The sequence below is a fragment of the Opisthorchis viverrini genome, assembly GCF_000715545.1.
Source record: "Opisthorchis viverrini unplaced genomic scaffold opera_v5_410, whole genome shotgun sequence".
In the NCBI taxonomy this organism is placed as follows: Eukaryota; Metazoa; Platyhelminthes; class Trematoda; order Opisthorchiida; family Opisthorchiidae; genus Opisthorchis; species Opisthorchis viverrini.
This window is the reverse complement of record NW_008752068.1, coordinates 117,905-128,118: the sequence shown is the minus strand read 5'-3', so window position 1 is coordinate 128,118 and position 10,214 is coordinate 117,905.

Below are 10,214 nucleotides of genomic sequence, written 5' to 3'. Positions count from 1 at the left end.
TATATATATATATATATGGGGAGAGAAGAAGACACGAGCTGGTAGGCATTAAAAACCACCAAGATTTCCACACAACAAGCACAAACGATTCTGTCAGAACTATTCCACCATTTCAGAAGCATCCATTGCAGTTGTCCACATATGCACATGTGCTGATAATATTTCTATTGACTTGGAACCCCATTCGAAATATGGGGTGAAAATCAGACTTACTCTCAGGCCACACGAATTGGCTGCAGACTGCAATCAACCACATAGCATAATTTGTCCGCAATTCCTTGAAACAGTGTTTTACGGAACCGTGGGATTTTTCCAACCTTCCTACATTTTACATCGAATAGTATGTCCGTGGAACTCAGCAGCCTAGCAGAAGTGTTGCCCGGCCTCATGAGACAATTCCAAACAGCATCAAAATGTTTATACTCCACAGACATCTGCTCAGAAGTGATTGTTGTAGACTGCTTCGCACTAGCAATGTTGGAATGTTGTAACATCACAACCCATCTCCCATGTTACTAATTTGTGGAAAATGTGAAACATATTTTGGCTATATCAGTAGATGATTGCATTCTAAACATCTGCAGCTTTATCTTTGATCTCACAACCGCTCCCGACAGTAAAAACATCCAACCAGCTTGTGAACTATAACTCGACAAGCATCTGGCTGAATCAGAAGAGTGGCACACCATTTATTTACTTAGAGAGTATTGGACTTCAAAAAGCTAACTAACTCTTTGTAGCGGACTAAACAAAGACCAGTAAACCCACCAGCACAAAATTACCAACATTTTCGCACTTTGTGCATGCAGAAATCAATCAATTCAATGTTTTTATAGGTGTATAACTCTGTTGAGCGACGCGAGAACCGGTGATTCCTCGTATCACCAGAAGACCGCGCTTTCAGATCCGAAGGGTAAAGGCGTTCAATTAGTTATGGTTTCTGTTTGAAGGGGAAATTAGTATGTGAATACCAAGAAGTTGAACAGCGTAAGACTAGCTTGCCATTCCAGAGGACTACAATGACAGAACCGGAAATACGGTAAATAGATAGACTCACTGTTCTGATATCTATACACACGATGACAACAGGTCATAGGTACGACAAAAATCGGACGGAGAAAGTCCCAGAATAGGGACCGTGAATAGAATATAAGTTTTCAGTCTCCCTAGAGATGGGATTCCATCCGGAGTCGCTACGCACCAGCTTGGACCGATAATTGTTAGAATCGCCAAAAATTTCCTGAATAACATTTTTTATTTTTTGAAGCTGGTCATAATATTGGTACAATCTCTGAACAATCCATTACCGGTTTTGCCATCTGTGGGGCTTACCAGGTACACTCTCCGAATCTCTACATTTGATTGAAAAATAAACTGAACTTATCTTGCGATAGACACTTGCAGATTAAATTGGTGTTGACAAGCGACCATCTGAAAATAAGGGGAATATTGCGTTAATGGTAGTTTTAACAGGACTGAAGCTCAGATTGTCGCAGTGTGACGAAGAGTGTTCGCGATAACAAGCATGGGAAGATGATGCAAAACCAGTGGAAAATAGCGCTGACTTTTTAAATTTCTTTTTCTAGCCCATCTTATCAATATGGTGCCTGCCGAATAGCTCGAATAGCTCGGAGAGCTCACCAAGCAAGCAGAAAAGACTCGGTTGACCTACAGAGTATTCGAAGGTCCTCCATCCGTTCCAGATATCCCCGGAAGAACAACTCCCCGGCGTACCTCCAGTTCTAGTTCGGCGTTAGGCACCTCAGTAATACCTTTTGGGTGGGTGTGCATTTGGTTGATTTAAACAGCTTTAATTTTGTTCAAGCTGTTGTCCGAATGCCCCACTATGCATTTTGTTTCCAACAGTATTCCTTTCCCCACTTATCATACCTTCCATCCACATTGGGGCTTGACAGGTACTTCCGAGTCACTGATATTGTTCTGCAGTATCTCTGGTTTTAAAGGGCATACCAGGTATCTTCTTCTCGTAGAGGTTATTTGGTAGATCGTAATAGGATTTCGAGATAGCTTCACTCCATCGTATTGGTTGCTGTAGACTTGTCAGTAGTTGGTAAAAGCAATATGTGGCCATAATGTGGAAACTCGTTTATGGCAGTTTGGCCTGGTTTCACGTCCAAATGAAAAAAGGTATTTGGAAGGTGGTCTTGTGGACAAAAATCCTGTTTGCTGAAAGGTCTCTTGACACGACGCGGTCACATTTTCTCTGGTTCCTTTGAGTGAATACTTTCAGAGGCTTTCTATAGAGGAACCAACATTCAGAGGCCTTGAAGGGTCAGCTTATCTGGCGAACTGACGCATTGGTTCTAATATGTACCCGTTCCATTGGGCGTTTTGCCTACTGGACCTATGATACTAATTTCAGCCACTGCGTTGGAATAACCGGTCTTCATTGTCTAGTGGAATACTCCGTTTCGACGCGTGATAGTGAAATCCACATGTTTGACATGATTTGCATACGTTGACAACGCCTGGGTATTTGTGTGGCCATTAAAGGTGAGTGCATGCGGTGTGTTCTAGTTCGGCCCAGATTTTTCTCAGCTTTTTGAGCCCCAAAGGCAATTGTTTGTGGCCAAACCAGCCATACCTCACGTACAGTAAATCGTCTACCATTATTAGCTATTCCTACAGTGACGAAAGGTATATCGATTCGTATTTTATGTCCCCTGTCCCTGTCAGTCAGTCTCTTTTCTCATGGCTTCGTAGACAAGCGTCATTTCTGGGTCACTTTGCTGCATATTTCACTACTATTCGTGGTCCACGGATTCCGCGCTTACCGTCGTTACCTGCTCTTTTATCTATGTGGGACCGTTTGCATCATTCCTTTTTGGCCGTTTGTGCATACAATTCTACACTGCTTATTCCACCGGAGTCTTGTTCCTAAAGGGCCTTCTGCCACCTAGCATTATGGCCACATGCACACCCGATGTTTTACAACCAACAAAGCGATTGATGGTCTACATAATCATGTAGTGTCTGATGAACTTCAGGGAATAAACAAGTATATGCCTTTGCCCTTCTCTTGATGCAGCAGCTGCATTTATTCTTTTGAAATTAACTCACATGGGTACTCACCTGCCCTTTCTCGTGGAAGAAAAGCTTCGATCGCTGTATCACTGGCATCAGCATTCAGCACGAATCAGCAGGCTGTTCTGAAATATCCTGGGTTGTTAAGATCACCGATATGCATTCTTTGATCAATTCAATCAAAATCGCTTCTGTTCTAAAATGAATTGTGTCTCTCTAAATTAGACCTTACAGTAGTGCCGCTACATGTGCAAAATCCTTTAGAAAAATGATTAAGGCGAGTCCCATGAAGCTGCAACCCCCCTCTGGGTTTTGTAGACTTGGTCACGTTTTCACCTGACTTACTTTGTTCTTATCGGCGAACACGCACTTTGATGAGATGACGTTTCCATGTGCACAAGCTTCTGGTGCAAAAATGGGCGCTTTAAGGATTTCAAGATGTGTCCTACCTCTTGGGCTTATTTATCTCCTTCTGGATGTTCAAGAAGCGCTCCTGAACCGACTTGACGTGCGCTATGACGCAATTTGCTTATGCTGGGCTTATGCTAGTGCAAACACGAGTGCTCTGAATATGCTTCTGAAAGGTCGCCAAGGCGTATACTAGACCGAACAGTCTTGTCTGGATTTCGTATAATCCAAAAGCCGCGGAGAATGTAATTTTCCAAAGCTTCCGCCTGCCGTCGGATCCAGCGTTCTAAAATATTTAGCTCCCACGGGTTTGTCAACGACATTGTCGGTCCGCCTTTGTGGAAACCCATCATTTCCCGTTGCCCATTCATCAGTCGGCTGTCAACAAATCAGCTTGCTTCCACCAAAAGCACAACCAATGTGACCAAAGAGGATCCAGCATCTATATACCATTATTTTTAAATATTTTCTCAATAATCGTTTCAGCGACCTCTGGCTCTAACCAAGTATTGATTCGAGCCTTGGGATTCTGAATGAAGATGCTACATTTCGCACTTTAGTAGCCTGGTTATTCTCAACCTATTTTCGGATCCCTGCACATATCATTCTAAGCCTGGACTGTTAGCCTCCAGCAAGCCTTCATGGACGCTCTCTGATTTCCATAGGGATGGTGACACCTACAGCGTAATCCTGTTCTTAGTGATCTGTCTACGGTAACGCTCATTAACCGTGGGTTTCTCAAATCAAACTGGAAAACCAGTCGGCGCAACAGGTCATGGACTAAAATGCAGCTGAATGCTAGCTTGGGGCTGAGAGGAGAATTACATTCCTTGATCCGAGCAAGGCCACCTAAATGTTCTCAGTATGGGCAGTGACACCCTCATTGGACCAAAAAAGGCCGTTGGACAAACATCTGGCTCGTACATTACTTTTGGCGTCCCATCAATAAAGCGGATGACATCCGTCAACGATCACCGGTTTATTTTATTTCAATTGTCTGGTCCACCATCATCCGACTGTGACGAGAGAAGTAGCGTGTATATTGAATTGGTCGACTGGATACGGCAATGGTAACAACGGCCGTTCAGATAGCTGGTAGGGATGGACGGTGGCTCAAGCATGACCTTCAGCTGAAATGGTCACATTTGCTAATTGTCAGGGATGCTTCAATCCACCCCGAGAAGGATGGTCCTGATAAAATGTAGACTTAGGCTTTGATTTTGCCCAGTGCTTGATTGAAGCCAGGCTAACAAACTGTGGTCAAAAAATACTAATGCTAGTAAAAGCCAAGTCTATGTGTAGCCAGTGGTCACATCCAGGGAGTTGCACACCCTGGTTGCAACAGAACTAGAAGGATACTACATCGATATCCTGTCCCATCTAGCTGACCAACGAATTCTTCGACCAGCAAGTTTCTCACGTCCTGCACTGGATTGGCTATCCAACAGTCAAAAAAAGGATCATGGTCTCAGGTTTGTCCTCTCCCAGTGCACCGAGAAAAAAGCTCGATTCGGAACCCCATTGTGTCATTCCATATCTTGTTTCACTGTGCCTGAGTTTGACAGACCAAACCTAGTGATTGTGAGTAGTGCATACGTTCCATCGATTTGCTATAAAAACGACCATAATGATGACTTCTACTTTAAATCTGACGCACCGGTTTCTGTCAAGCTCATCTCCTTTAACCAGGCATTCTCGAATACCGAATATCGTAATAGTAAATGCCAAAGCTCACTGACGCCTTTGTCATCACCAATAAGCTTAACAGCCAGGTTCTTACGTCAGAATATGCCAGGAGAAGCGCAAGGCATCAAATGACCAAAAGATTCAAAACTAAGGTTGACGCACCAACATCAACAGGCTTGTGTAATGACGGCCTTCAGTAAATCCAGCTCTCCGACAGAAATGCAGCACAAGTTGAAGAAAGGTGGTCTGAGAGTGACTCTCGTGTCTTTTTGGGAGCGTAGAACGGGCCTAAATTGCTCAGTCCATATTGTTTTGAGGAGCTTCAGTCTTTGCGGGCGACTGTTTCGTGATATGACCCGGTAAGAGGAGTAAAGTTCACGTCGACCAGAAACCTGGTAACAGATGACCTGATTCCTGAGTCCCAGGTTAAATCATGATTAGCCGACTGCATAAGAATGGGTCCGGGCAGAGATTCTACTGCTCAAGTTTCTATCTTCCCATAGTTCTACTAGTATATGTATCCCAGCAACTGTAAATGAACTGGTGGACTCAGTGGCCAGTTGAAAAACTGACGCTTGGATTTTGATCAGTTGCAACGGCGTAGCCCATTCGTGTGCCCTAAAGTTCATTTGGGCTGTACATTCTGCTTTTGGAGCACGGTCACGTTTAAGGTCAGTCTAAGTTGATTGTAACGATGGGAACCAGTCTAGGGGGTCTCATGTTGATTTGTGCTGTGATTTGTGCCTCTTTACAAATCGTTCTGAGGAGCTTTCCATTGAAATGACGATGATATTTTGTTCATAGCCACACCACTCTCGTTTGAACGGTCGTCCTCCTGTCCTGGCGTAATTACTGCGGTGAGTCCAGTGCTTCTCTTTGTTGTGGACTCACCGGAATAATTACGCCAGAACAGGAAGACGACCGGTCAAATGAGAGTGGTGCGACTATGGGAAAAACACCTATCCCGCAAAAAAAACCAAAACCGCGACCATAACATTTGTTTGGCAGGAGTAAGTGTTGTTGGCAAATTAACCTACTCAGCGAGATCGCTTGCAGTTCAAATCAGTTTTATTCTATAGCTAGAACAGGACGGACGGGTATATGGGGTTAACGAAACGTTGGAAGTCCTTAAATTCCAGGCATATGATAGACAATCGGTTTAATACTGTTGAATTCAATCTGGGAGATAAAAAAATGCAACTCACGAACAGATTGCTTCTGTACCAATCATTGTCATTTTCAGGTTGTATTTCAGTAAATATTTGAGCATATTGAGTAGAATCGCTTTGAGCTTTGACACAATCCACTTTGTTCGAATTGACAGCGACGGATCCTTTGTCTGATCTAACGACTACGTTATCCTCACTCTTCAGCTCACGTGATGCTCTTACCTGTTCGTTTGATTAGACATTTCTGACAAACTAACGACGAATTGTAAAGGGTTACAGATATCAGTTAGTTTGGCTTTACACCAGTTAGGTTCAACGAATTGCTAATGAAGCTTTTGAAATCTGATGCACATCACTGCAGTCCTTTCTCCTGGGCCGGACTTTAAAGCTGAGCCCAAGGAATGGTGCTTCTAGATGAAGTTGATCTAAAAGAAAATGAAAAAGTTTATCCACACTTTTGGCCGGAAAAACAACCACCCGTTCCGCTTTCCAGAAATTTATCGTATCATCGGGACCACTTAATAAGACAAGCAAGTGGTCGACTACCCAAAATGGGTGAAAAAAGGGACTGCTTTTCAACCACCTGAATAAGTTCAGCTTTTGAGGCATCAGTAGGAGATTGAAAGAGGTAATCAAGTATTGTAAGTTGTGGGTACCTTGCCTTGTATCACAAATCTAAGTCCTTCTAAACGGACACCGGAAGTTTGGAAAGATGTTTTTTCTGCTTCCTCCTACAGAGCTTCCGGGCCTCTGTTATAGCGATAAAGTCACTTTTCATTGAAAGTGGCAATGAATTCAGTGGAAAGGCTACGATAAACTTTCTAAAGATAGGAAATCGGTGAAAGAACTAGAGGATGGATTGAAAGATTGCAGTCTAATCTCCCTTGGAAATGCCTCTCTTTTTCGAGGGATTGATGGCTGTTATTGAGTAGCTGACCAGTAAGAAAGTGATGGACGTGTTTAATGTCAAAGGATTCTGCACGTTTAACCTTGGACAGAGCTTATCGACGGGAATGCTCTCAGTAGAATGTCGGCAAATCGCACTCAGGTTGCAGAGTGAAACAACATATCGTGCACCTGTTGTAATACTAATGTAACGGGTGAAAGGAGACAGACTCATTACTCCAACAACTAGGAAGCCGAGGGAATGGTTGTGTGTATTGTTCAGTCCAGTTTGATTTTATCAAGCAACTCTCTCTCTCTCTCTGGTCTATCAAGCCAAATTACGGTCAAACACATGCCAGCGATAATGGATTTCGTTTCGTTCATCACCCTAATGAGCAACCCACATGTGCCGCCGTTCATTTCTTTTATTCCGGTTGATTTGAGCGCGGCTAGGCTTGATTTTCCGCAGTGTGTCCGCCTTTGTATACGTGCAAGCACGCGCGAAAGCGACAATCAAAAGAGCAATAATAGTTACTGTTAGTGTGACTTTATGGGAAGCAACATGATGCGGTCCCCACTGAGGTCACGTTTTCGCGGCTTCGCGACGCACGCAAACAAATTTCCCAACTTGGTCCTCACTTGCTTGCGACTCATTTGTGGATATCCAGGTGACCTTTTTCAGGTTCATTGCTCTGAAAGCATGGGTAACTTTAAAGACAATGGCGTCGGTTAATAAATTGCCTGTTTTCTTCTTATTGTGGTTCAGCACAAATGCTCACTGAAGAATGAAGAAAAATCTCCGCAAACTTGACGCATACTTCGCCAACGGCTGTGGATTCACTGGGTGCAGACATCACACGTGGCCTTGTTAAACCTCCTTCTCGTTGCTGGGCTCTTATCATCGTTACAGCATCTACGAAGGAGTAGCAGGCCAGAGTGTGAATCGCGCTCAAGTTAAATTTTCAACACAACACATTGTTCATGCAATCTCGGATGGAATTTGGACAGGTGTCAATTCACGCACACATTCTTCCGCGAAGAGGAAAACCATGATGGCATGGCCGATATGTGACCTCAATAGCCACTACCGGATAACATGTGCTGTTCAATTTAATTCACGACTTACTAAAGTGAAGTGAGCTACCTCCACTTAAGGAAACAGCAGCGAGTTCTTTCACGTTAAATAGTTGGAGAATTATCCTTTCCTCATACGAAGAAGTGGAACTCACCCTAGGCATATAAAAAATATCCCTACGAAAACAACAGAAACCTTGCGCGACTGCACTTTTGCTGACTACTACCAGGTTGTAGTACTTTTAGGGTGGCGGTTGTGAAGCGATTATTCCGAAATTTGAATCCGGTCGTTCGAATACAAACCCACAGGATTACACGGCCTCTCCGATTGTCCCAAATGCTTGTGAGCAACACCTGTGACGATGTCCCATCCATTCTTCTCAATGTGCAGCAGTGTTCATCCCTGACTAATCAGTTGGCAGCTATGTTACTAAACAAAAAAACCGCACTGATTGTGGTTCCACATTTCTACTGTTTGCATAAACATCGCAGACCAAGGGGAATCCTGTATGACAGAGGGAATGCATTTTGGCTTCTGTACAGAGAAGCTGCAATTTTGTTCCGTATGTTCAAACCTGGTTGGACAGTAACCCTTATATGCCCGGCGAATACCATCATCTTTGAGTACTGAAGTCTACCTGAAACAGACAGTTTTATCCCGATGGCTTCGCGAACGACTCAAGCATTCTTTCGAAAATTCGTTTGATGACACTGCTCTCAAGTTTTCCACGAGTCGGACGTTCTACTGAAGCTTGGTCTCTTCAGCGAGAAACCAATGATGAACAAATGCTTTACGGATTGAGCGAATCTGTGTAAACGGCCTCTGAGTGCCTTTCATCCACAAGTATTTTCGAAATACAAATGAGGACACATAAGTCTAGGGTATAAAACTCAAAGAATACAGAGGAACTCGTCTAGTTTCCAGGTATTTCTCCTTTCCTGCACTCTAAATATACGGAGTAATGAATGGATTCTGTTGAGCATGAGTGACATGAAAATCCGTTTGCTCTCATGTCGACTTTGAGTAATCCCATCCAAAAAATACACCAGAATACATGGGACAGGTATCGTCACGTTTAACAACCAGAACGTACTTGATGAACAGACCTGCCCTTCTGGCTGAGTGATTTTCGTATAGTGAAGCTAGGATCCAGTGGTTTACTATTAACTTAAAGCTTCATCAGTAAAGGCCATCCGGGTTTTTCCTCGACAGATCACACTACTCAGAATGTTTCTAAGATCGCGTCGATGGCTCACCACCGGCCTTGCCCTTCTTAGGGCTTGTCAATTAGGCGTGGTCCCTGAGATTTCATCAACCACTTCTCTAGAACTAATATGGAAGCAATGATCTAAACTCGCCAGTAGCTTCCTCTTCATCTGTCAATATGCGCCACGGAAAATTAGCTAATGATCAACATTAGACGATCTTTTTACCAGCTATTGTGCTTCCACCTGTCATGAATCGCTCAAATGAAGGAATTAGGTGCCAACATAAATTCCGACTACCTACTGATGTGCTGGCGTTGACCAGTGCATCCACACCAGGCTCAGCAGGTGCTATGACGCTGCTTAATACAATCCTCTCTCTAAATGAAACTTAAAACGCGATGAGTAGAGGAATGGGGCGTGAAATAAACTGTCAGGCTGAAGGGTGTGTTCGCAGAAATCTGATCTACCTTCGCTCTTAGATAATTACCAACTCCAAACTTTTGACAAACAACAAAACGAAGGGGAATCGGCGAGCAAAACAAAATACACCTCGACGTAAAGGATGGTTGTGAAGACTTAAAACCAAAACAAAACGTCACCCGATTTCGTGTCGGGTAGCTGGGACAGATTCAAAAAAATCGCATTAATTAATTGATTTCAAGTGCGGCGTAATCAAATAGAACGTCGGAATGAAATACGAATGAAGCTTCTTGAGTCTTCTACGCAAGGTGATGTAGC